Genomic DNA, 27,309 nt, shown 5'->3' on the forward strand with positions numbered 1-27,309 from the left:
TCCATGCAGTAGCGTCATTAGAGAAGTGAGATGCAGAGGAGGGATGGCTACAGAGAGTTTTGTGGTCCACAAAGTCGAAAGCAGCCGAAAGGTCTAATAGTAGAAGGAGGGCGAGGTTGCCTTTATCTTTTATTGTTTCCATTTTGGTTACTAGATCTATCAGTGCTGTTTCAGTGCCGTGCCTAGGGTGGAAGCCCGATTGGCGTAGCCCTAGTAAGTTTTTGCTCTCTAAGGGATGCTGGATCTGCAGATAAGCCGCTCTGTCAATAATGTTAAGAGAAAGGCCACTGTATTGATCGGTCTGTAGTTCGTCAGGATATTTGGGTCGAGGGACGGTTTCTTGAGGAGAGCCATGACCCAGGCGTCCTTAAGGTTAGTGGTTACTGTATTAGATGTGAAAGAGGCATTTATCAACGAGGTAATAAAACGTGGAAAACTCCTGTGCTGTTTCTTTAATGATTGAAGACGGGCAGGCATCGCCCATGCATCTGGAAGGTTTTAGGCTTAAGATTATCTCCTCAACTTCCTTGATACTAAGGGAAGAGAATTTTAATAAATTGGAATGATCTGGTAGTGGAGTTTGGATTGTAGGTTGGGGTAGGTTATTGACTAGGCTAGGTTTTTTGTTTCAATTTTCTTTTGGAGGAGCTCAATTGTATCAGATAGAGCTTTTTGAATGTTGTGACACCAAGTGGTGTCTTTGGTGCAAGAGGCAGGAGGGGCTGTGGGAGTTTCAAGCTTTCTGAGTATGTTAAATCAGTCTTTAGTATTAGGTTTGACCTTTTGAATCCGGTCATTGTAGGAGTCGCATTTGGCTAGGAAGATTGCAGTCTTGTAAGTAGAGAAGGCTTTGTGAAGTTTTCTTTGTTGGCTGTTGAGGGGAGGGCTTTCCAGATTCTTTTGGCTGCCCTTTTTTTCTCAAGGTTCTTAGGTGAGGGGTGAACCAGGTGTTCATATGGGTATGAGGTTTGGCTTTGCAATTTTTTTGAGGTGCCATCTTATTGATGGCATCAAGTATAGTTGCATTATAGAGGTCCACGAGGTGAGTAGGGTCATCTAGGGACTCCATGGCAGTGGAGGAGTTTGTGAGAGGTTGAAGAAGTGGGAGTAGCTTGTGAGCTGTTACATTTCGCATGTTTCTGGCTAGTCTAGGCGGTGCTATTTGTTTGTCAGGGTTAAGGTTAATGATCTTTTGTATGGTGAAGAGGATTGCATGGTGATCTGTCCATGCGCACGGCTGGTTCGACAGGATATTAATATTGCAATTAGTGTCTGCAATCCAGTCTAACTGTCTGCCTTTGTTATGGGTCGGTTGTGAGACTCGTTGTGTGAAGCCTAATTCGGCGACACTATTGCTGATGGCTAAGGTTCCATGTGTTAAAATCGTGGCAAAAATGGCCGTTTAGACAAAGAATTGTGGCAAAAAGGCTGTGGTTTTGCCGTCGCAATCCGTGTAAAGTATGCTGGGGACACCCCGGCAACCCCTGCTCCCTTTAAATGGTATAATGGGGTACACCAGGTCAAACCTCAGCATTTTTGCCATGATTTTTTAAACGCGACATCTTTGCAACGCTTTTATTACTGCATACCATGGCTAATGCATTGAGATCTTTAGTGTCATAGAGTTCTAGGTTAAAGTCACCTAGGAGCAGGATTTGTGACCCTGGCTTGGAGTTAGTTGTGAGCAGTAGCGATAAGTGTTCCTCAAAGGAGAATAGAGGACCGGGAGGTCTATAAATCAAATGAGATGTTACAGTCTTTGTTGGAGATAAGGGTAGTTTGATAGAGAGGAGTTCTCCTGAGGAGAAGATTTGGACGGAGACCTGCCTAATGCCTAAGGACTTTTTTGCAATGATGGAAATGCCACCACTCTTTCCTGAGTTTTTATGTTGCCTGATAATAGTGTACTGGTCAGGTATAGGTAGAGAGAGTAGAGGTCCAGATGTAGTTTGGAGCCACGCCTCCGTGATGTCTAGGAGGTTGAGGTAATTGTTTAGTATGAGGTGTAGGGGAGGATTGGTCCAAAAAGACCCCCCTTGCCTACATCCCTTCCCCAGGTGAGGGCCATGGCTCATCGGGTGTACCCTCATTACCACCAGGGCCCAGGTGGTGGCGGGTTAACCTGCTGAAGACATTGCCCAAACGTATTGAATTTAGGTAGGCCTCAGAAACCATTTTGTCTAATAAAGATGGTGTGAGCTCTGCGCACTGTAGCGCGGCCCCCACCTTTGGAGAGTTTCAATTATCCCTGTAGCCACAACTCCCTGGCAGATCCGCTGTGAGCCCGTTCCCACGAGCAAGACGGCCATGAGCTAGTGTAAGATACCAACACTGTAACATTTCACCTTCCGCAGTGTATCACTGCTCCCAGCATGACCTGGCCAGCGAAGCCGGGGTGAAAAAGAGAACTGTAAAATGGCCCGCGAATAAAAGCAAAAGTTCCCAAACACTAATGCCAAAACTACTTGCAATGCGCACATTTTTCTCTACAAAACTTCTCCTATTAAGGAAACCTGTAAAATGTACAAAATATGGTAGAATGCATGTTTACATGACATTAGCAATGAAGCACCCACACCACTGCAGTTGTGTGCAAATAATAAAAAGCGTCCCGGGGGGCTATTCGTTATATGCATCATTGAAAAGCTTACACCCCACGGTCCCGCGCCATAACCAAACTAATGCTGCTAGAGTGCCAGGAAAGACAAATGCAACCATACAGAGGGCTCATGTGAAGGACGTGCGAGAATGCACCCTCCATGTGTGTATGTCTAAGCCCCTTATGTGCCACTACCGTCACATACGGTGGCGAGTCGTTTCCTATGTGCTCCACCAACCTCACTACTACCTCACTTACTGCAAATGTATATGCATAATAACCAAATATTGTAGTTGTTAAAATATAGTGTACAAATAATGTGCTCAGACTGACTATATTTGAGAGACATTTAGCAAAGTTAAAATGTATGTTTTGGAATGATTTGAATGAGTATTGTACAGTATTCAAATGTTATGATGCTTTCACCTAAAACCGGCAACACACGAGGAAGATACCTTTGTGAGTATGTGCAAGGCCATTCCACCTCCCTCCCTGCAAAGACTGCCAAACAAGAGAGCTGAGGCCCGCGCCGCGCTGCTCCACCTCCCCCAACTAGGCTGGAGCCGCTTCAAAGATTTGTAGTCCCCTCTGCAGCTACCAAGGCCATGGCCCGCCACCTGCATTATTTACAGCCCAGCAGTAAACCTCAGCCTGAAAACACAAATCCAAAGGCGCCCTCTCTTAAACCCCACAACCCACCGGATCACCTTAGGCTTATGGCCCCTGTACAATTAGGACACCCAATACTATGGCAACATACAGCAGCACATTCATAATGACTTCTAACAAGACAGAAAGACAAGTACCGCCTGTCCCATGCCCCGAGACCTAGCCCCACGACCTATGGTACCCGGTCAACAGGACACTGGTAACCATGCACTGATGAATCGCCACCAAACCCCTCTCAAGGTGCATTCCTCCTGTGTTGCATTAACCTGTAGAATAACCTATTGAAAGATTTACTAAAGAAGATAATATTGCAATAACCGAATGACTGCGGTATGCATGGCCTAGGACAGATAAGTCAGGAAAAGACATTCATCTCTGACACTGGCCACAATGGCACAACAACACCGTCCGGATGAACCCAGCAGCCCTGCCAGGCCCAGCCCAACCCACGAGGCTGACCAGTGACGTCCTCCAGCCAAGGCCAACCACATCGCAGCAGCACCTATAGCTAGTCGTCGCCACCCAATCCCATTGAACTTGTGCCCCCTATAGTGTGTAGGTTCTGATGACGTTTTTTGTAAATATATACGCCTGTCTTTGCTATTGTCAGACAGAGCGCTCTCGGAGTTTGCAGAGTTCTTTGCATGCCCTATTCTGATTGATAAACTCCCATTTACGCTCACCCGCACTCTGTCTTGGCCTTATTCCCATTTTGGGAGAGTCCTTCATTGTCTCTCATTGCGGGGAGGATCGTGCTGGTTGGGGACGCTTGCCTTCAGAGGTCATTAATGTTGAGCGCATGGGCTGTCAGTGATCTGGCATTAATGAGACATCCTTTGATAGTGGTGGTGATGTTGTCAATGGCCAGTTTGGAAATTTTAAGGTTTAGGTCAGGAGGGCTCATTTTAGAAGCTGACTTATTGGATGTGTTGTCACTATTCTGGGCAGTTGTTGATCGTTTAGTCATGGTGTGATGGGGGTATTACTTGCTAAGTGATATTTTATGTGGAGTCTGTGGGTGAGTCTACGATTCGTGGCTGCAGTTGGGCAAGGAAAATTCAGTGCAGGTTTGCAAGAGTGAGGTTTTGTACATTGGTCAGGCATTTGTAGATGGTTTGTAGTTGGTCTCTGTGTCATTTGTGTCTTATATTTTGTACCATATTGCTCACAGGCAGGTAGGAAGGAGGTGAATTTAATACTGTTTGCACAAGGTAGTAGTGTGGCCATGAATAAGGTCTGCCCCCCTCTTGTTGGTGAGATTTGGGTATGCCATTATGGGATTTTGGCCATAATTGGAGCAGAGGTGCTATGGGCAGGGTCCGTCATGGTGTGCAACGTAAACAGAACCAGGTTCGCATTAGAAGTGCCTCAGAAGTGGCTGTTGGGCTAGAGTGACTGCGCGTTTGCTCCTACTGCGGACCCTCCTCGTGGTCTCTGAATCTTTTGGATCCTTTGGAATATCACCATCCGCAAGCGGAAGCTTGCTTGTTGCCGTAACATGGCACAAATCTGACAAGTAATAACTGTATTTCGCTGGACTTCATATCTTGTTGAACTTGTAACCTTCACCGCTGTGGCTGCGTCGCAGCTTGCAGTGTATTCCTGCCAGTGATTTCCTTCCTTTATTTTTACTCCTGTTTGTTTCTGATTCTCCTACAGCTCTACTTCTCACGTACGCCCCTCTGCCCGCCCCCTTCTCCACGTCATTAACTAGATCAGGGAGGTGCGCGCGTGCATTCGAAGTGCCTCAGAAGTGGCTGTTGGGCTGTTTGACAAGGGGCGAGCGGTGCGGCAACCCCGAATCCCACTCTGTCACACATTCGTTCACCCATGTTATGACTACACGAGTGTGCTATATTAGTATCTCTGTGTTTTGTGTGACTTATATTATATAGGTTTCTAGTGCTGACTTGCTTGAATACAGTTGCATATATCTTGTAGGCACTCTATTTCCTACTGTTTTATTGTAGATTTCACAATGGAAATTACACTGAGGAATGGGAAGCGTTTTCGTGACCCTCCCAAAAAAGCATTTGGTAGTAAACTGCCTGCTCCACATGATAATTCTAAGAATGTACTTCTCAGCGGCAAACAATTGTTACTATCAGTCTCTGTACAGGACGATGGGCCTCATTCCGAGTACGGTGCTAACCAATGGCGCTATTAACGCCTTGGTTGACGCCGTACCCGGACCGGCAGCGCCTTGGTGGATGGCGGAATCACCGCCCCATTCCAAGGTTGGCGGGGCGGTAATTCCCCATTCATCAAGGCTCTTCCCCATTCCGGAATGAGCCCCCATAGGGCTCAATGGGAATGGGGAAGATGCAAATAACGGTGACCGTTCATTACGGTCACCGTTATTGGCTTGGAGGCCCCTTTGCGCCCTCGACTTTAACACCTGCTCAAAGCAGGCGTTAAGGGCGAGGGCGCAAAGGGAACTCGGAGTATGGCGATAAGGGATCACCGCCACCGGTCTCGTTACCGGTGGCCGCTATCCCTTACCGCCATACTCGGAATGAGGCCCGATGTGTCTTAAGCACCCAAAGCCACTTCTCCTCTTACCTCTCCCGCAGATTAAACACAAGTACGTGATGTGCCGATAGTGGCTAAACAAGTACAATTGAACCTACCATTTTCCCTAAAGGCAGCCAATGATTCAGAAATAAAATTTAGAGCGACAGATACTGGTGTATTAAATGATATTCATAACCAGAAAGAAGGAGCAAATGATGTCACATGTGCACCTGTTTCAGACACCTCTATGCTAGCGCCTGGTATAATAGCAGCACTAGAACGACGCATAAGTCTCTCGCTTGGGCCTTCGACTCCAGCTTCGTCCTCAAGTGCGTTTCGTGAACAGGAGCACTTTCATCCTGTATTTCTACCTCCTCCTACCTCCCTAGTTTTACCTGTTAACAGCACTAAAGTTACCTCTTCATTTCGTCCTTCCCGTAGGTCTGTGAGTTCGCCCTCAAGAGAACTCTTTGTCCAACAGGACATACTTTCTCTGGACAACAGTGCTTGAATCCTCTTCTAAACACAATAATTGTGATTCCTTATCTGATCCCAACTCGGACCACTCTCCAGTCTCCTCTGATCCCAACTCGGACCACTCTCCAGTCTCCTCTATTCCTCAAGACGGGGATTCGTCTCAAGCACTGGAACAAGAGCTTCACAATTTTCCGGTGCTTACCAGAATCCTCGACCTTTTGGATAAAGGACATAAATATACACATCACTTGCTTAAAGAATTGAGAGGTATTATTACATTCAGTACAGAAAAGCTCTCCAAATTGGAAGGCTTTATTCTTGCCATAAATGTCATTTAGCATGTCCAGAAAGAGCAGCTGTAAATGTAAGCAAGAATCGCATTCCTATGACTCCCCATGCAGTGTTGTTTACCACAGGCACCCAAACCTGTGACGATCTCTTATTAGCAAATGGTATTCCTACCTCCTTTACCAACATAATATCTCAAAACAATGGTTCAGGTGAAATACTGTCTGCATCACCTTCCATAGATCTTTTAGCAGTTGCAAAACTGCAACATGAGAGACCATTGCAAGTGGAACAAATTTTGTTCAACGCAAAGTTAGTCCTTACAGTTTTTCTTCCAGTTCCTCTGTTGGCTCCTGAAGACGCTCAAGATGTTGAATCGCCAGATAGTCCATCTGCCATCACAGACATCATACATCAAGTGGTTACAGCCCCTGTGACAAATATTGAGCTGACAGGGACTGAACATGCAACATTAAATGCACTTCTCGCAGAACTAAGAAAACTTATCAAAAAGCTTTAAAAAGAGGACACAGAGCGAAAACCAATAACAAAGTGTCTAACAAGGAATCAAATGCTGGTTCCTTTTTCAATCGGTCGGCAAATACACACAATTTGAAAACCTGTCCTGATAAAGTTGGTCTGTTTAAACTGAAGACCACCATTTGAATCTCAGTCAACTTAACAAAGAAAGTAAAAATGCACTACAAATTAAGACGAAGCAAGTGGCCCATTCTTTCACATTCGATAACACATACTGTCGTTATTGAAGTTGAGCCTGAAAATAACTGTGCTCTTCCTGTGATGCCCACAAATCTAGCTCAAGAAGCACCTACTACGTTGGTACCGGCAAACATGAGTACCTACTTTCCCACCATAGAGAACAAAAAAACCTTGCTGCTGACTCACACAATTCCATCTACGGCGACTAATATGGGGTCGGTTCAACCTACCCCTATTCTAGCACAGGCAGTCATTCATGCGCCCCCTTCTTCCACTATTACTGAGCCTGTTGGTCCTCTACCTCCTATTAGTAGCAGCTCTTCCAGTCCAGAATTTCAATGCAACCGGAATCCCAACAACAACATTTCTATACGTGATCCTCCAAGACGTCCTCATGTAATGTCTGCACAAGCCTCTGTTATTGCCAATTTTGAGAATGTTGCCTCTATAACATCACCATCTTTTCCTGTGGTTATACATAACTCTACACTTTTATCTTTTCATGAAATTCCACGTGAAATGCAAACTACCATCAGATGGATTAGCAATTCTCGAATGAATGGTTCGGCACGCATAAACCGTGCATACTTAATGACCTGCCTTTATAAAATTCCATCCTTGCGGAAACTTATTTCTCAAGATGTGGAATGGATCCGGCTTGCTAATACCAATAACAATCGAATGCAATGTAAAGTACAATCATCAATCATAGCAAAACTACTTTGGGAGTTTAAATCTGATTTTGCCTTATTAGGGCTTGAACTTCAGGTTTTTTCTTCTCTTGAAACTGCTTGCTCATTCGTGGAATTCCAACCTCCTATTGTGGTTACTTATCCTATTGAAACGGAATCCTCTTCCTCTAAATTGAATGACAACTCTAAGATTCTTGCCCAATTGGCCTCTCTTACAACAACACTCAATGGTATAATAGGGTTAGCACCCTTTACGAAAACAGTAGCTCCAAATTCACTAGCTACTACTTCTTCATAATCGCATGAATTGTGCATTCAGCCTTGGAACTGTTGCAGGTTTAAAAACCTTAAAATATGTTTTTCTTCTATCGCTGCTCACACAGCTCCTGCGATTCTATTCATCCAGGAAGCCATGAGTATAAATGACATTCAGTTTGATGCCTTCACCTCTTTTCACAAATCAGCTATTCAAAAAAGCATTGGGCGACCATCTGGAGGTCTAGAAATGCTTCTCAATAATAACTTACGTATTACAATAAATCTTATTTCCTGTCTTTCTTGGTTGCTTTTGGATGATCTGAGTCTATTTACTCCTCTTCCTAAAAATCTCATAGTCATTTCCCTTTATTGGAATCCTATAACTCTACCTATTGATTCTGCGATGAATGCACTTAATAACATTTTCCTTGAACTAGTGATAAGTAGTCCTCACGCGGAAATCCTAATAGGAGGTGATTCAATGCCTTTCTTTATTCATTCAACAAAATCAAAGGGGACTACTTATGGGTATCTCAACTGTGTGTTGCCCAAAAACGTTTTCACACTAGGGAGGACACAGTTATGTCGAGTGGGGAGGAGTTTGCCAAAAAGCCAAATTAGCTAATTGCGCTTTCCAAGAAGTCTCATGTGCACATGTGTTGTGCTAAAAAACACATGCTCTACCGCCTTGGTTGTTGCATGTGTTAGCTGTCATCCAAATGAAAAATGAACGTTAATTTTAATAGGTTTTCTCTGGATGGACAGGTGCAGGTTAGAATTGTAAAAAAAAAATGAAGAATTTTGCTTCAGCAATGTTCTCTCTGGAGGTAATTACAGGGAAGACCCCTAAAGACTTGGACAGGGGGTCCTTAATCTGAATCAACAACCAAGGCGGTAGAGCATGTGTTTTTTAGCACAACACATGTGCACATGAGACTTCTTGGAAAGCGCAATTAGCTAATTTGGCTTTTTGGCAAACTCCTCCCCAAATTTCTTTATTCATTCTCACGCTTTGACACTTTACCTCCTGCATCTGCACACAACAAGCGCTCTTTCTCTAATGGCACAATATGGTCCCATTTCTTCAAAGTCTGGGACTTATATCCTATACCTCCTAAATTGTTTATATCATTCCACACATGGCAGAGAGGATCTGCTTTTTCTACGATTGATTTTATAGTGGCCTCAAGAAATTCATCAGGCCTTCTTTCGCCTGTTGCCATTTTTCCCTGCTTGTTCAGTCATTATTTTCCGATAAGAACTGCGATGACGTTAGCTGTTTAGAAATTTTCTTCACCATCTAACCGAGCTTTAGCTCACATTGATCGCGCTGCATTGTGCAGACACTGGAATGCCTCAACATGTAGACGACTAACTTTCCTTGTTAACTGTGATCTTTGGTCTTATTCACACAAGGAAGCCTGTCGGTCTGAAAAACTTCTTACATGGAACCTAAATATGATTCAGACTCATCTTGCTTCTCTAGTCTCACTTCCCAAACCTTGCTCATCAGTGTCTGCTTATTGTGCACTTTTTTCTATTGCTATTGCAAATCTAAAAACGAAAAAGAATCTTGAATTAAGAACATTAAAGAAAGGGATGGCTTTACTTAAACATGAGGCCTATATCGGCACCAAGAAATCTCTCACACAAAAATATAAAACCGAAGCAAAAAGATTATGCTTCTTTGCCTCTCACCATGTCAATCAAAAAAATGGTTCGACATATATGCAACCATAATATCAGAGACATCTGGAGGGTTTCATGTACAACAAGTGGCGTGGAACCTTCCACCTTCAACTCTGCCATTGACGGCACTACTTGGTTCTCTTTCTTTGAGCAGAAATACTCTCTACCCTCTATGTTTCCTTCATTTGAGATCTTTAAGATACTCCATCACATTCCTAATATATGCCCTTGGTCACAGGCTGACAATGTCTTCGCTATCAACAAGCTTAAACCATCAAAATGTGCAGGGCCTGATGGTCTTCCGCCATGTGTGATCAAAGATGATCCTTTATTCTGGGTGAACATTTTTCTAAAACTATATCAATCTATCTTTAAAACCAAATCAATTCCAACATCATGGTTAACAACCATCATTATACCCCTTCACAAAAAAGGTCCACTGAATGACCCTCTTAACTTTCGCCCTATTGCGCTCATTGACGGAGCAGCTAAAGTTTTTGGACTCCTGATCCTTCATGAGGTAGACATTTTCATAGCTAAGTAATCTATACTTAGTAAAGCACAAATAGGTTTTCGCAAATTGATGGGGACTCAATTGAATGCTACAATTTTGACTCATTTGACGGCTTCTTCATGCTCTTCCATTTGTGGTCCTATTATATCGCCCCGTTGGACCTCTCATCCGCTTTTCATAGCGTGACCAGAGGAACACTTTGGCAAAAAATGTTGGACTATACATTTCCTCCGTATTTGGTTGCACTTGTAGCATTATTGCACCACAACACTAACTTCAAAGTGCGGATCTCAAGAGAGGGTCATTTGACTGAAGCCATCCCAACTTCCATCGGTGTCAAACAGGGGTGCAACCTCACTGCGGTACTGTTTAATCTCTACTTAGCAGACATCGATCGAATTTGGGATGTTAACAAGTCGTTTGCTGTCCGAATAGGCAACCTACATTTATCTTGGTTGGCTTATGCCAACGACATTCTTCTTCTGGACTGCACTCATGCAGGTCTTCAAAACAAGCTTGAACGCTTTTTTCGTTAATGCACCGAAAACAACCTTTCTATGAATTCCTTGAAATCTAATATCTTAATTTTATCCTTACGTAAAAAATTGCGTACATTTTGTTGGTCATTTAACTCAAAGGAAATCCATTTGGTCTCACCTCTAGCATATTTGGGGTATAATCTCTCCAATAACACCTCCGCTCTGCACTGGCAGAAACTTCTTGCTGGGAAAGTTGGCCCCCTTATTGGACAAATGAAATTAATCTTTCATAAATATTGTAGATTTTCTCTTGTTTTCCTTACTTGAATTTTATGCCAAGAAAGTGGAAGCTGTTATTCTTTATGGGCTAGATCTTTGCCTCACAGATTTGGACTCGTTTTTGAACAGGCTCCAAGGGAAAATCTGGAAGTCAACCCTTGGTTTGCCAAATTATCTCCCTAATGCATTATTGAGACCTGAACTAGGGCTTAATTCTTTATCATCACGTTTTAATTGAAGAATGCTAAATACATATACGAAAATGCTATCTCCACCTTCGAGTTCCAAGGATTTCTTCATCATGCTAACCAAATCCAAGCCAATCTCAATTGAGCTTTTTCAGAAACGAGTTCATATACTGTTAGGGCAAATTAATATTCTCCCAGAAAAACTGCAATGGAAGATAGATCTTGCAAAAAAAAGATTCTTTTTGAATGATTGGGCTATCACCTCTGCCTTAATTTCGACTTATTCTTCCTTTTCTGAATATTCTAATTTCAGGCATAGTCAATGTCCCTGATTGCCATACTGTAACGCTCACCTGACTCCCACGGAGGCGCTGGACTGGTTGAGCTGCTGTGACCTCTTCTAAGGTGATGCGCAGGGTTCGGAAGACGGACTGGACCGGGCCCCCAAATCTGGCTTGTCTGGCTCGCAGAAGTATCCTTCTGTAGGCGAAAATAGGGGATTAACTGTCTGCGGGGTAATGCAATCATCCCCCCACTTTCCCCTCTCACCCTCCTCGAAACCCTTCTGTGATTCCTCGTAGCGTCTCACCTCAGGGTCTGGAAGGACGAGCTCTCCATCCTGCTTCTGATGCAGGGGCGCGTTGGTATCCAGTTACTTCACTGGATTTTCGGATTGGTGAGAACCAAACTTGCTTGGCTTCCAGGTAAGTTTTTTGATAAGAGGTTCCCCTTGTGTCCATGCATTAATGTACTAATGCTAGTGTCTTTTTCCCCATAGGGGCCGGGGTACGGAATGCCGGGGAACAGGCACCGACCCGAGATGAGAGGTGAAATCCTTGTAGAAATCAGGTAAGTCTTTAAAGAGCGTTTTTTGGTAATGTCTTTTCATTCGCTCATTAACGCTGATGTCTCTTTTTCCCCTTAGGGGCCGGGGTCCGGAAATGCCAGGAAGCGGCGCGGGCCCGAAATGAAGAGGGAATGAATCAACAGGTAAGTCTTAACATGGAGATTTAGCTTTCCTTATTCCCTTCTCTCTCTCACCTTTTGTTCTGGTCTTTTTCTCCCTAGGCGCTGGGGCGTGACTGCGAATCCGGATGATCGCTGCTGAACATGGAGGCGCCCTGTAAAGGTGAGTGGAATGCGGCGCTGCAGCGATCGACGCGATGAGCTTTTAAATAAAAGTCTTCCTTTTCAGGATTGTCGGCGAGATGTCTTCGGGATGCGGATTTAGCAGGTAAGGACTTTTCCTTCTTCTGTTCTCTTCTTCTCTTCCTTTGCAGGTGATCCAGGATGCTGGCAGGCGTGGCAGAAGTCAGGATGCAGGAGCAGACACGGTGAGCGTCCAGCTGCTAGATGCAGAACAACGCAAAGCACGTGTGGCTGTTCGGGTGGGGTTTAAATAGCCTTGGAAGAAGTTCCAGGTATGTATCCTTCCTCCAATCAGGTATGTATCCTTCCCCGACCACGCCCGGATGGTAAATTAGTCCCACAGGTAAAGTAGTTCCTTTCAGGCCTCAAGGAGGCCGTGATCCTGCAGCATGGTCTGCATCAGGTAAGTGCACCCAAGCACTTCCATAATGAGCCTGGCGTCTATGGCGCCAGGACCGATGTCTTTTATGAGCCTGGCGCCATAGGCGCCAGGACACTGTCCAAAGGGCCCCTATATGGGGTTGCTGGGTCCTTCCTTGGGGACTGGATGTCCGCTTTCGGGGACGCAGGGCTTGAACCGGCTCCCCGGGAGCAAGCATCATGACAGCACTCCCCCCCCAAGGCCCCTCCCAAGGTTGTTCCCTCCGGGGGTTTTGGTTTGTCTGGGAAGAGTCGGTGGAATTTCCTGACTAATCGAGGTGCATGCACATGGTCGCTGGGTTTCCACGACCTCTCCTGAGGTCCGTACCCCTTCCAATCAATTAGGTAGAACAGTTTTGACCTAAACATTTTTGAGTCTAAAACGTTCTTCACTTCGAATTCGGGCTCCCCATCTATTAGAATAGGTTCTGGAGGTTTGAGTAGTTGGGTTCCGGGTACCACTGGTTTCAGAAGTGATACATGAAAAACAGGGTGAATTCGCATACTAGCTGGTAAATCAAGTTTAACAGCCACTGGGTTAATTATTGCCGTAATAGAATAAGGTCCCAGATATTTTGGGTTAAAAGTTCAAGGCCCTTTGAGTGGTAAATGTCTGGTAGCTAACCACACTTGATCCCCAATCTGATACGGAGGTGCTTCACTCCGATGTAGATCAGCATTCTCCTTGTATTTTCTCTTGGCTTGTTGTAAATGCGTAGTTGCCTCTTTGAAGGCTTGGGTAATTGTAGAATGCAGATGTTCTACTGCAGGCATTCCGCGGTTCTGAGGTGAGTCAAGGTTTGAGGTTCGAGGGTGATGCCCAAACAAAGTATAAAAAGGACTGTGGCCAGTTCCAGAGTGTACCGAATTATTATATGCGTATTCGGCTATCCAAAGAATGTCTTTCCTGTTGCTTTCAGATTGCTGTAACATACACCGTAAGTATTGCTCAAGGGTCTGATTTGTCCTCTCGGTCTGACCATCGGTCTGAGGGTGGTGACTGGTCGATAATCTTACGTCGATCTGCGCCATTTGACAACATTTGCGCCAGAAGTGGGAAATGAATTGGCTTCCCCGGTCAGAGATTAGTATAGATGGGAATCCATGTAGCCGAACAATATTTTCGAGGAATTCTTTGGCTAGGACAGAAGCTGAAGGTAAACCCTTCAAAGGAATAAAGTGGGCCATTTTGGAAAACAAATCCACAATTACCAGAATAGTATTGTACCCCGAACAAGGAGGCAGGTCCGTAATAAAATCCATTGATAGGGTGTGCCAGGGTGCTGGCGGTATGTCTAGAGGTTGAAGGAGACCGGCTGGTCTTTTCTTTTGACTTTTATTTTGGGCGCAAACACCACAGGACATCACAAAAGATTTAACATCTTTTCGCCAAGAGGGCCACCAAAATTGTCGTTTCACCTTTTCCTCTGTCTTGGCAATACCGGGGTGTCCCTCTATTAATGCATCATGATAACCGGAAATAACTAGTTCGTGTAATTTCTTATGTGGCAGGAATAAGCGTCCTTGGAAATAAGGTGAACCATTATCTATGGTAAAGTCTGATCCCTTTTGTATCCAATCCTGTAAGGTTGTAGGGTCCAGGAGTTGTTTCACTCTGGCTTGAATGTCTTCAAGCGTCTATAACGAAGTCATGCCTAGAATCCTCTGTTCGGGAATTATTGGTACTGGTTCTGAGTTTGTATCAGATTCTCCCATTCCAATTCGGGATAAGGCGTCTGCTTTGCCATTCTTGCAGCCAGGTCGATAGGTAATCACAAAATCAAATTCAGCGAAAAACAAAGCCCATCGGAGCTGCCGTGATGACTGAGTCTTGCCGGTTTTCAAATACTGTAAATTCCGGTGATCAGTGATCACTGTGATGGTATGTCGAGCGCCAAGCAGATAATGCCGCCAGGCTTTAAAAGCGGACTTAATGGCTAACAGTTCTTTGTCCGTGATTGCATAATTAACCTTGGGTGCCGAGAATTTTCTGGATCAAAATGCTACGGGATGCAGTTGATTGGTTTCGGGAACTCTTTGGGACAGGACAGCTCCCATGGCTAGGCTGGATGCATCAGTCTCGACGACATAAGGGAGATCTGGACGCAGGTGCGGAGGTAAACTTAGCTTTTAAATCCTGAAAGGCCTGCTCGGCTTCTTCAGACCATTCAAAACGTTTATTTTTCCTCAAGAGTGCAGTAATGGGTTGTACCACGCGTGAAAATTCCGGGATAAACCTGCGATAGAAATTGGCAAAGCCGAGCATGCTTTGAACCCCTTTTACAGAGCTAGGTGATGGCCATTTGAGGATGGCATCCACTTTTCTTGAGTCCATTCGGACTCCTTTGGGTGCCAGGATGAAACCTAGAAACTCGACTTCTGTGGTATGGAAAACACATTTCGCCAATTTAGCAAATAGTTTGTGTTGGCGCAGTTTTTCAAGTACTGCCCTGATGTGTTTTCTGTGATCAGATTCCGAAGAGGAGTACACCAGAATGTCATCGATATATACGACAACACAAACATCGATGAGTTCCCGAAGGACATCATTCATGAAGTATTGGAAGGCAGCCGGCGCGTTACACAATCCGAAAGGCATCACCTGGTACTCGAATAATCCGTATTTAGTACGGAAGGCAGTTTTCCATTCGTCGCCTTCTTTAACTCGTACCAGATGATAAGCCCCCCGGAGATCTAACTTGGTGTATATGCAAGCGTCCTTCACCTGGTCAAGGAGATCAGGGATCACAGGCAGAGGATAACGGTTTTTAACTGTTATCTGGTTCAATGCGCGGTAATCGATACAAGTTCTAAGGTCGCCTTCTTTTTTGGGCACGAAGAACAAAGCCGAGGATGCCGGGGACTTTGACGGGCGAATAAAACCATTAGCTAGGTATTGATCCAAATATTGTCTCAAATGCAGATTCTCAGGTTCGGTAAGGGCATAAATCCTGCTACAAGGGGGTTGTGCACCGGGCACCAGATCGATTTGGCAATCGTACGATCTGTGAGGAGGTAACGTGTTGGCCTGTTCCTTTTGGAAGACGTCCTGAAAGTCTTGGTATTCCGGAGGTAGTTGCATGGAGGCAGAGGTTACAGATGCTAGATTAATCTTCAGGTTTTCTGGGTAGCAGGTTTGTGTACAATCCGGGAAGGTTATTCTCTTAGCTCACCAATCTATTCGAGGATTATGTGTCTCTAACCAAGGGATTCCAAGAATAACCTGAAACTGTGGAGCCTTGATTACATCAAACACAACACCCTCCTGATGGCCGTCGGGACCAATAAGAGTCACCTCAGTAGTGGAATGTGTTACCGGTCCAGAGGCAATTTCAGTTCCATCGACTGTGGTGATGACATCTTTGCTGGTTTTAGGATGGAGAGGGAGGTTAATCCTAGAGACCAATTCACGATCCACATAGTTTCCAATAGCCCCACTATCGATGTATGCCTTCATTGCATGCAACCGCTTAGGCTGTTCTGGATCTACGAGAACCATTGGCACAATGAAATGCGAGGTCTGAGAGTTCGTTTTCAAGCTCGGCAAGCGGACCCCTACACTTGTCGGGCGGAGTCATTTCCCGAAACAGAATCTTCATGGTTTTTATCAGCGGCTCCTACCGCCTTTCGGGGCGGTTTTGCCAGGCAATCTCGTAGAAAGTGTCCAGAATTCCCACAATAAAGACATACTTTTAACTGCCGCCTCCTTTCACGTTCCTTTTGAGTTAAGGATCCTTTAACCCCTCCAATTTGCATAGGCTCAGAGACATCAACTCCCTTGGGATTAGCATGGGTCTTGACCAACACCCGGGTCTCAAACCTGGACCGATCTGCTTTTCTGTTTTGAAGTCTGTGATCCAATTGGACCACTAAGTCTATGTACTCTGTGCATTCTTGGGGCGGATTTACAACTTGGGCCAAGACATCTTTAAGTTCTCCGCGTAGGCCTCGATAAAACAACGTGACTCTTTTATCCTCTGGCCATCCCGTTTCCACAATTAGTCTATTAAAGGTTGCAATATAGGATAGGAGGTCCTGATTGCCCTGTCGCAGGGATAGAAGTTCATCATCCAGAGCCTGCCCCTGAGAGTGTTGAGCAAATAACCTTTCCATGCTTGCTTGAAACCTTTGAAAATCACAGAGAATCGGGTCATCTTGAGTAACCAGTGGAACTGACCAATCGGCAGCGCAGCCGCTGAGATATGACAATACAAAGGCTACCTTGGTCTGAACATTAGGGAAGGCCCCAGGTCTGCATAGGAAGTGCAAACGACACTGATTCATGAATACGGCGAATCGTTTGGGGTCCCCAGCAAAGCGTTCGGGTGGGGCCAGCGGCATGTTTCCAGGTAGATTAATCTGCACAGGGTTACTGGAAACCACAGGAGCGGGGTTCCCTCCGGAACCGGGTAGAGGAGTTTGCCCAGCTTGACCTTGCAAAAGCTGTCTGGCCAGGTCATCAGTTCTTTCCTTTGATATTATTAATTCCCTCCTGAGGGCATTAGTCTCTTGACGAGCGGCATGTACTTCGGCCCGTAATTCCCCCAGTAATTGGGCCAACTGATCAGTCTCAGAACTTTCCATAGCGCCTGGGTGGGAATTTGTAGGAAGGCTTCGCGTTCTGTAACGCTCACCTGACTCCCACGGAGGCGCTAGACTGGTTCGCGCTGCTGTGACCTCTTCTAAGGTGATGCGCAGGGTTCGGAAGACGGACTGGACCGGGCCCCCAAATCTGGCTTGTCTGGCTCGCAGAAGTATCCTTCTGTAGGCGAAAACAGGGGATTAACTGTCTGCGGGGTAATGCAATCAGCCTCCCACTTTCCCCTCTCACCCTCCTCGAAACCCTTCTGTGATTCCTCGTAGCGTTTCACCTTAGGGTCTGGAAGGACGAGCTCTCCATCCTGCTTCTGATGCAGGGGCACGTTGGTATCCAGTTACTTCACTGGATTTTCTGATTGGTGAGAACCAAACTTGCTTAGCTTCCAGGTAAGTTTTTTGATAAGAGGTTCCCCTTGTGTCCATGCATTAATGTACTAATGCTAGTGTCTTTTTCCCCATAGGGGCCGGGGTACGGAATGCCGGGGAACAGGCACCGACCCGAGATGAGAGGTGAAATCCTTGTAGAAATCAGGTAAGTCTTTAATGACCGTTTTTTGGTAATGTCTTTTCATTCGCTCATTAACGCTGATGTCTCTTTTTCTCCATAGGGGCGGGGTCCGGAAATGCCAGGATGCGGCGCGGCCCCGAAATGAAGAGGGAATGAATCAACAGGTAAGTCTTAACATGGAGATTTAGCTTTCCTTATTCCCTTCTCTCTCTCACCTTTTGTTCTGGTCTTTTTCTCCCTAGGCGCTGGGGCGTGACTGAGAATCCGGATGATCGCTGCTGAACATTGAGGCGCCCTGTAAAGGTGAGTGGAATGCGGCGCTGCAGCGATCGACGCGATGAGCTTTTAAATAAAAGTCTTCCTTTTCAGGATTGTCGGCGAGATGTCTTCGGGATGCGGATTTAGCAGGTAAGGACTTTTCCTTCTTCTGTTCTCTTCTTCTCTTCCTTTGCAGGTGATCCAGGATGCTGGCAGGCGTGGCAGAAGTCAGGATGCAGGAGCAGACACGGTGAGCGTCCAGCTGCTGGATGCAGAACAACGCGAAGCACGTGTGGCTGTTCGGGTGGGGTTTAAATAGCCTTGGAAGACGTTCCAGGTATGTATCCTTCCTCCAATCAGGTATGTATCCTTCCCCGACCACGCCCGGATGGTAAATTAGTCCCACAGGTAAAGTAGTTCCTTTCAGGCCTCAAGGAGGCCGTGATCCTGCAGCATGGTCTGCATCAGGTAAGTGCACCCAAGCACTTCCATAATGAGCCTGGCGCCTATGGCGCCAGGACCGATGTCTTTTATGAGCCTGGCGCCGTAGGCGCCAGGACAGTGTCCAAAGGGCCCCTATATGGTGTTGCTGGGTCCTTCCTTGGGGACTGGATGCCCGCTTTCGGGGACGCAGGGCTTGAACCGGCTCCCCGGGAGCGGGCATCATGACACATACTTAAACCTATGCCCCTGTCCTGAGTCTCGTAAAATATATATGAGATTTAGACTTGAGCTGTTTCATACCAAATCGCGAACAAAGCATTGGTTTTCGAACGCAGCGCTATCTTGTGATCTATCTTGTCGTTTTTGCTGTGAGGCAGAGGAAACGTTAAAACATCTCTTCCTCTTTTGCCCTCATTTTGAACAAAACAGATTACATACACTGAAAGATTTTCAAAATGCACATACAGCATGTGGGGAACTAGCAACGCTATAATATTGGCAACTGTTAAACTCTTACGGATCATCGAAACAGCTCTTTCTGCAAAATAGCAGAATGAAGATGACATAAACAGTCCATGCTGTGAAACCTAAAGGAAACCTTTTTGTTTATTTTTACAGGTTTTAGTAATGTAAAAGCTACATGGCACAGATAAATGAGATTTCATTGAGGTTTCAGGGAAATATGTTTGATAGAGCTGTTACTATTCATGCCTTTTTCCTTCTCCGTTTTTCTAAATTTGTTTTGACTATGATGCTTTGTGAAGATACTATGCTGTGTTACGTTTTAATGATTTGTTACTGTATGCACATTGTTGTATCTTAAATATTTCTTATTGTGGTTGTACAACAAACAAATGTTTTTATTCTGTAAAAAAATAATTTTTTGTTCTTGCGTCCTTTTTTGTAAAGGTGCATAAGTGCCAAAAACAAAAAAAAAAAGAGAAAAAAAAAGAACCAGGTTAAATAATGTAGTAGTAGTTAGCCAGAGTTGGAACATGACTAAGTTCTGAATAACAAGGTCTGTAACAGTACAGGCTGGGTTCTATACTGATAGACTGTGCAGTGGGTATAGTACAAGTTATGCTAGATGGTTAAATGTGAGCAGTGGAAGCCTCATTTAGCAATAAGTAATCAACAGTAAAAGCATAAACAGTAAGGTTGGATGCAGTACAGCCAAGCAGTATTAGTGACACGCGAGGTATCAACAGAGTAACTGTTAAGGGCTGTTGTATTTGCAGAACTACATCAGGTTACTGTTACAATGGGGAAATATGTGACCATCCATTTCACTGTTTCAAGTCGGCGAGGCAGAGACAACCTAAGGCGATAGTCCGGTGGGGCACAGACCATACAGGTGCATTATGCAGGATTGCAAATGGCACGCAGGCCGATCTTTGATATGGCAGCAAGGAGGTGATTACATTGACATGAAATTGGTAGGGGAGTAGGTCAACACTCTCGTGAACACTGGAGAGACGGCCATTTGTGGAGAAGACAGGTGATCTTTATGTTTAGCAACAAACATGCAGCGCGAACAGTGATTAACTGTTAGGGAAATCGGGAGCTAGTGCAAAACAAACACTGAAATGCGTCCGGACGGCAGTGCAAAGTTTACCAATTAGTGACTTGTCGCGGGCGGAACAGTGGCCAGGAAAGAAACCTCTTAAGGATCAAATAGGTGTCATTAGAAATGGACAAAATAAGTAACAACGTATCAGCAAGAGGGAATTAGTAGAGTGAATGGTGAAGCAGTGTACGTTACGTGAATGTCCGTGGTGCTTACAATGCAAGTGGTAGTGCGGATGGCTTCTTCTCTTTGCCTTCTCTTGGGCAAAATCAACTTGCCTTCTCTTGGGCAAAGAGAAGAAGCCTCAAGAAACCTAAGACCAAGACAAAAACCAAACAGATAATCGTTAATAGTTTAAAGAAAAATCTGACAAGCACCAAATTAGACACACTAAATCTTGGTTTATCTTTTGTACCTACTCAAAACTCGAATCTGTTGGAAGAAAAAATTAATTTGCATAGACTTGCACGGAAAATGAGACTTAAGGTGTTTTTCAATACATAGACAGGAATGGAGTATTCACAGGAGGAACATAAATATTTGGAAATCAAACCAAAGAGTTGTTTTGACCCACAAATCAATAACTTGACTATCAAGATATTTGAAGAACAAGTGTTAAAGGATATCAGAAGGGTGAACTTTACAAAATCCAAGTACTACAACATCAGGAGATGCCAAAGTGTAATCATTAAAGCACTAGCAAAATGATCGTAGCCTGACTCTAAATCCTGCTGACAAGGACGGTGCGATAGTCCTTATGGATACCACCTACAACGACACTAAAATTACGAACTATTGCCAGACCAAGACACATACATTAAAATTGACCAGGATCCTATTAAAGACATCACAGAAATGTTGATAACTGTACTGGATCAAGCATTGGAAAATGAATGGATCTCAGAGAAAACCAGAACATTTTTAACTAATGAGCATCCGATTACTCCTGTCTTTTACGGACTCCCCAAAATACATAAGGTATTACAAACTCCACCAATGAGACCCATTGTAGCGGGAACTAATAGCATTTTTAACCCGTTGCAACCTATGTGGACAAAGCCTTGCAACCCATAGTCCAGAGTACTAGTAACTATCTGAAGGACACTACGGATTTTCTTAACCATCTTGCTACACTCACAACCATCAAGGCGGACGACATACTAGTCTCCTTCGATGTACAAAGTCTTTATACATCAATTCCGCATCAGGACGGATTGGAAGCACTAGAGTGGGCATTGCTGAATAATAATTGTGAAGCCAACAAAACTTTCATTCTGGAACTCAGTAAGATTATATTGGTCAATAATTATTTCAGAAACAAATCACAATTTTATCTACAAGCATCAGGCACGTCAATGGGCTCCTCAATGGCCCCGGCGTATGCTAATTTATTCATGTTTCATTTAGAGAGCAAACATATACTCAATGTACATCAATGGCAACAGAATCTAATAACATGGAAACGTTACATAGACAACATTTTTGTCGTCTGGAGAGGATCAAAAGATGATTTACAAGCTTTTTTGGATTTCATTAATCACCTTCACAATCGGATTAAATTTACAATGGAGGTGGGAGAACCCAAACTACACTTTCTAGATGTTGAACTGTGGATTGGACCAGATGGAGGAATAATCACGAATGTTTATCACAAACCGACAGATGTGAACAATTCATTACATTACTTGAGCCATCATCCTGACCACCTAAGGAATAATTTACCTTATAGCCAATTCTTACGGCTTAAAAGAATAACGTCAGACACTACAATACTACAACAAGAAAATCAACTGCTGTCCGAGAAATATAGACAAAGAGGTTACCCTAGCGACATCATCGAAAAGGCTAAAGACAAAGTCGATAGACTTGAAAGAAAGGATCTCCTCATTAATAAGAAGAAATCTAAGGATATTCCATTTCTCCATACTTTGAGATATTCTGCACAAAGTCATCACATTACTAGGATCATCAAGAAAAATTGGAGTATCATCAAAATGGATCCACAACTGGACAGGCTATTCCCAAAACCTCCCCTAATTGCATACAAGAGGGGAAGACATTTTAAAGACCAACTGGTGAAAGCAGAAAAAATCAAACAACAGACTTTGAAGAAGAGGAAGACAGGCACATTCCCGTGCTTAAATTGCGGCAATTGCAACAATGTGATGAAGGGTAGCTATGTGAGGCACCCCAACAGTGGACAAAAAATTTGATTGAATAATTACACCACATGCGACACTAAATCAGTCATCTACGGTCTCAGCTGCCCCTGCGGTATATTTTACGTGGGTCAAACTATCAGGAAAGCTAAAGAAAGATGGAACAAACATAAGAGCAATATCCGTACCAACAGTATCAAATCTCCTGTCGCTAGACACTTTACTCAGAATAAATACACAATAGCCCATCTTAAAGTAATTATTCTTGAGGAAGTGAAAAAATCACCTAGAGGGGGGGACCATGGCAGACGCATGGGTCAGAGAGAATTACACTGGATTGAAAAACTGAACAGTCTTTGCCCCAATGGAATGAACGAAGAATATAATTTGGGTGTTTTCTTATAAGTTTTCTTATAAGCTTACTGTTAGACTCTTGAATTTTTTTGAGATTAAGACATGCACGACTAGCTGTACTAACACACATTTTTAATTTGACGTATAAATATATCTAACAGTGGAATATACATTCACTGTTCCTTTACCATCCAAGCAATAGTCACTGAAGTTGCAAAAACATCAAGGTCATTAGATTGTTTGTGTTCTCAACACTATAAATGCTTGATATATCTTGAGTTTCTATTTTCTACTTGAAACGATGAAATAAACATACACACCCATATAGATGTTGTCCAACTGTAACTAATTGACATAGAGGATGTACATTTATTTTTGACAACAGATAGACTGTGAGCATGCTGGATTTTTCCTCTAATCACGAGACTGTGATAATTTTAAATGTCATGTTTTTTAGATCGATGTAATAGCTTAATGGACCTACATTATCCACCATTAGACACGTTTAAAAATAGAGGTTCCAACAGTCTTTTAGACTCTACCCTGTTTTATAAATACCGCGCATTATATCGCATCAAAAGTAAACATAGTGACGTCATGACGTTGTCACGCATTAACGTCATTACGCAATATAAACATTACGATGGCCATTTTTCTCAGTCGCTGTTCGTACGAGCATCACCACAGGGCACATGCACAAGGGCGTCCCATTTTCAGGTAAGCTTTGTTAGAACCTTACATCCTTTTTCAAATAAAGATTACAAGAGACTAGAGGACACTAGTCACACTGACCTCTTAGCCTATAGGGTTTCAAATAATTATATATCTATGGATCACCGCAGGTATGCCATTAAATAACTGACTGATGCCATACCTTGATACTTTGACACCACAGGAAATTGTCCATGGACAGTGCATGCTTTCTTGAATTTATAGGAGAGTATATATATTTTTTTCACATACACGGGCTAGCTAATATCTCTCCACATATATGCAGAGAACAACGTGACCATAATGACGCTTTCTGATATTCCTAGGAGGTACTATACTGATTGGAACATGGGCTGTTGTGACATTTATACTCACCACATAGAATGATTCTATAGCGTTTTTTCTAACTGGTAAGAATAGCCTCTGAGAAACCTCTTTCCATCTACAGGGCCCCCAATACTTCTGATTGTGCTGTTAAGACCCACTACAGGATTACAGAGCTTAAATAAAGTGGGATATTATCCAAAATCCTGACTACGACCTGCAGATCAGGTAATTACTAACACCCTTTTTCTAATTGACATGTTTGAGAATACAAACGTGGTTGTTTATATCTAATACCCATACTTCTCATTACGGTTGGGACTTATAGCCACTTTTTTAAATCATTTTTTGGGATTGACAAGAACATACTAATCAGGATGGAACTTGAATTTCAAATTGAGAGTACACTGAAACACTAACAGGTGATTATATATAAGGAAATATCCAGTCATGACGGACAGGTATTAACACATCACATATTACTGTGAATGTTGGACTATGAGTTAAAATCAAGAACAAACTGTCTACTATAAGCCACATGAATTGTAAATGGAAGGTTTTGGTTGTCTGGACTATAAAAAGTAGTTACCATTTGTACCATGTGCTGTAAAAAACAGTTTACTTTATGTTATATATGTTGGCTATGAATTGATACAAATTGAATGTTGAATTATTGTTTGTCTAAATTAACCCTAACTGGGGTATAGAACTCGCGGATGACAAGATCATCCCTTTATAAAGTTTTATTTTGAAATTACGCAAGAGAATTTGGTTGTTTTTTCAACTACAGGGTGCGCAAGGGACAGGAGTGTTCCACAAAGGTTGTGGACACCTGCTGTTTTCACATAATTTGTAGCTGGCATGAACAGAAATTATGGTTAGACGGCTGCTGCTCAAATACTGTAAAACTGGAAGGTTGACAGTGCCTTCTTTGGACGGTATCCTTAATGACTTGTTGGTGTTTGTCTGTCCAACTGAACGTCACCTATTACTTGGGGAGTTTCCATAAGCATTTAACCTTCAACCAAACCCTCTGCCAAATTTTGCATAGCACTTGCAGGGTTCAAAGAAGAAACATAGTCCATTCTTACCATGGGCGCAGGAGCTCATGATCGAGTCGTGCCTGGGAAGAACCCCTTTGGTCGATCATGAGTGACCAAGGTACTCAACCTCACATCAGAATATGGTGCACTTGTCTTGTTGGAATGTGAGTCCGCTTCCTGGGAGGTTGCTGAGCGTATGATTTATCTCCAGCTGGTATTGCTCTGCATGGCCTGAGAAGAATTGGATTGCCCTGGAAATACATGACCTTCTTGAGACCTCCGGACACATGATCCCTGGTTTACTGGAGACAGAGGAGGTGGTAGTGAGGCCAAAAGATATCCGGGGGAACTAGTATGCTATTTAGGGTATTTTGAATGCAGTAAGAGCTTTGTAGTCTGTCATTAACTCGATCTGGTGGCATTCAGAGTGGAGATTTAGCTTGGAAAAGAAGGCTTCCCCAGCAACTCAACTGATCATGTCCATATGATTTCAGGAGTGTGAGAGTCCACCAGGATGCCCTGATGAAGGCTGTGAATATCTACACATATTCTGAGGTTGCCTTCAGACTTATTTGAAAGCGCAATTGGAATGAGCCACTCCAAGGATTCTCTGTATACAATGAACTTGTCCTTCTTCATTTGGCCGAGGAGATGCCACAGTTCGTCATGAAGCCTTAGTGGGACTCTGTGTGTAATGTCCTTCACTAAATAGGCTACTTGTTTGAATTTGATTTGGTGTCTAAAGACAGATAGCTTTCTGAGATTCCCATAGAAGGCTCCTTGGAAGGAATGTAGCATCTGAGTGGCCAGGGCTGCCCAGTTGTGGCCCACTGTGAAGACTTTTTAGAAATTCCTAGGGTCTCAATTTATTCCTAACTTGGCTTTATGCGGCCAGCTGACTATTATAATCCTAGTGGAGTCTACTTGTACCTTATCCCACGCTGACTTCAGGTATGTCAGAAAACCATATTACTCTGCCAATGATGTGCCCTGAATAACCTCAGAGGGTGATGTCAGGTGTCTGCAGCACACTCCATTTGCCTCGGAGTGTGGTAGTGTAAGTGTTGATGGATATGACAATGTGGAGGGAACCCATGTTCTTCATCATCATTAGCAGCATGGCTGCAATTCTTATGCAGCATGTTGGCCTCAACATACCTTTATCCTCATCAAGTAAAGAACTGTCCGTCACCATCAGCACTGTGTTCTTCGTAGCTTCCTCCAATTCCATTGGGCCGTTGCCTTCTTGAGCATAATCTGGTGATCAGATGAGCGCTATGTGGGGTTGACAATCCCTGGTCTCCCCTGATGGTGCGGGAGTGCCCCGCAACACACAGCAGCAAAATAGTTTGCATTCCTACACTGGGTGCATAGTTTGACAATGGCAGGGCAGACAAATAGACCTGCCTTATCATTTTAAGCCTTCCTGCCCTGCTAGAACCTGACACACTTCATTGTGCCCTTACAACATCTCACCACCAATCCAACTCCCTGATGTGTAAAAGGCTCAAGCCTGATCAACACCGATGTTCTTGATGCTGTAAGTGGGACAGCTCACCAAGCATGCTTGGGTTTGTTCTGCAGGATGCAAGGAGAAATAAGCATTCATACCAACATGTCCCATTCCATTCAGGAGATGGCAGTCCAGTCCTGGTTTTAACTTTGCAGTCTGGCACTTATGGCATAGAAATCCAGACCTAAAAAGAATGGAAAGTTAAAACCAGGACTGGAATTAGTAGCTCCTGCATGGAATGGGGCAGATTGGCATGTATGCATGGGGCAGCTGGGAAAGCTGGGCAGCACTCCATTCTCTTTCTGGACCAGTCTGCTCATCTACCATGCTAATGTGCTGATACTTCCTGTGATTGCAGCTCGGTGGCACTGCTCCAGCCCATGCAATGGCTTCCGCACTCCAGGAGGGACATACACTTTGGTGACTCCAAGTACTTCCCATTTTTCAGTTTTGTTAATGTGTACTATTTACGCAATCATTTTCTTGAATAATTACTTCTGGATTTGAATTTGGTTTTCATTCATTTTCAATTACAATTTTATTTGTGTTGGGGGTGGCTCTTTGATGTTGTCTTTTTTTGTGATTGACTTTTAGGGAGATCTACAAGATCCCCCCATCTTTTTCTCCATGGACGTTTGATTTAGTGAAGAGAGGGGATTTTCAGGGACACATTTGTAAAAATAAATCTCACAACCAAAATTGTTACTGAATGTCATCATTATAAAGTTATGTCCACATCTTTGGAACCTTGTACTTCTAAAATCAGCCATACCCTTTCCAACTGCCTGGCTTAAACATATTCTCATGGTGGAAACTCACCCTTTCGCTTCATTCTCCTGACTACCCCCATCCTTGTACCATTATCCCAGACAATTGCGTCTCCATGCTCACAGT

The 27,309-nt window shown here is 43.9% G+C and overlaps 1 protein-coding gene across 3 annotated transcripts in view; it reads left to right on the forward strand.

Annotated features, from left to right (window-relative positions):
* The window catches only part of LOC138528635 (transient receptor potential cation channel subfamily M member 2-like), a 613,775-nt gene that overhangs the window by 44,371 nt on the left and 542,095 nt on the right, over window positions 1-27,309 (forward strand). The window lies entirely within an intron of this gene.

The sequence above is a fragment of the Ambystoma mexicanum genome, chromosome 7q, assembly GCF_040938575.1.
Source record: "Ambystoma mexicanum isolate Mex_15411 chromosome 7q, UKY_AmexF1_1, whole genome shotgun sequence".
In the NCBI taxonomy this organism is placed as follows: Eukaryota; Metazoa; Chordata; class Amphibia; order Caudata; family Ambystomatidae; genus Ambystoma; species Ambystoma mexicanum.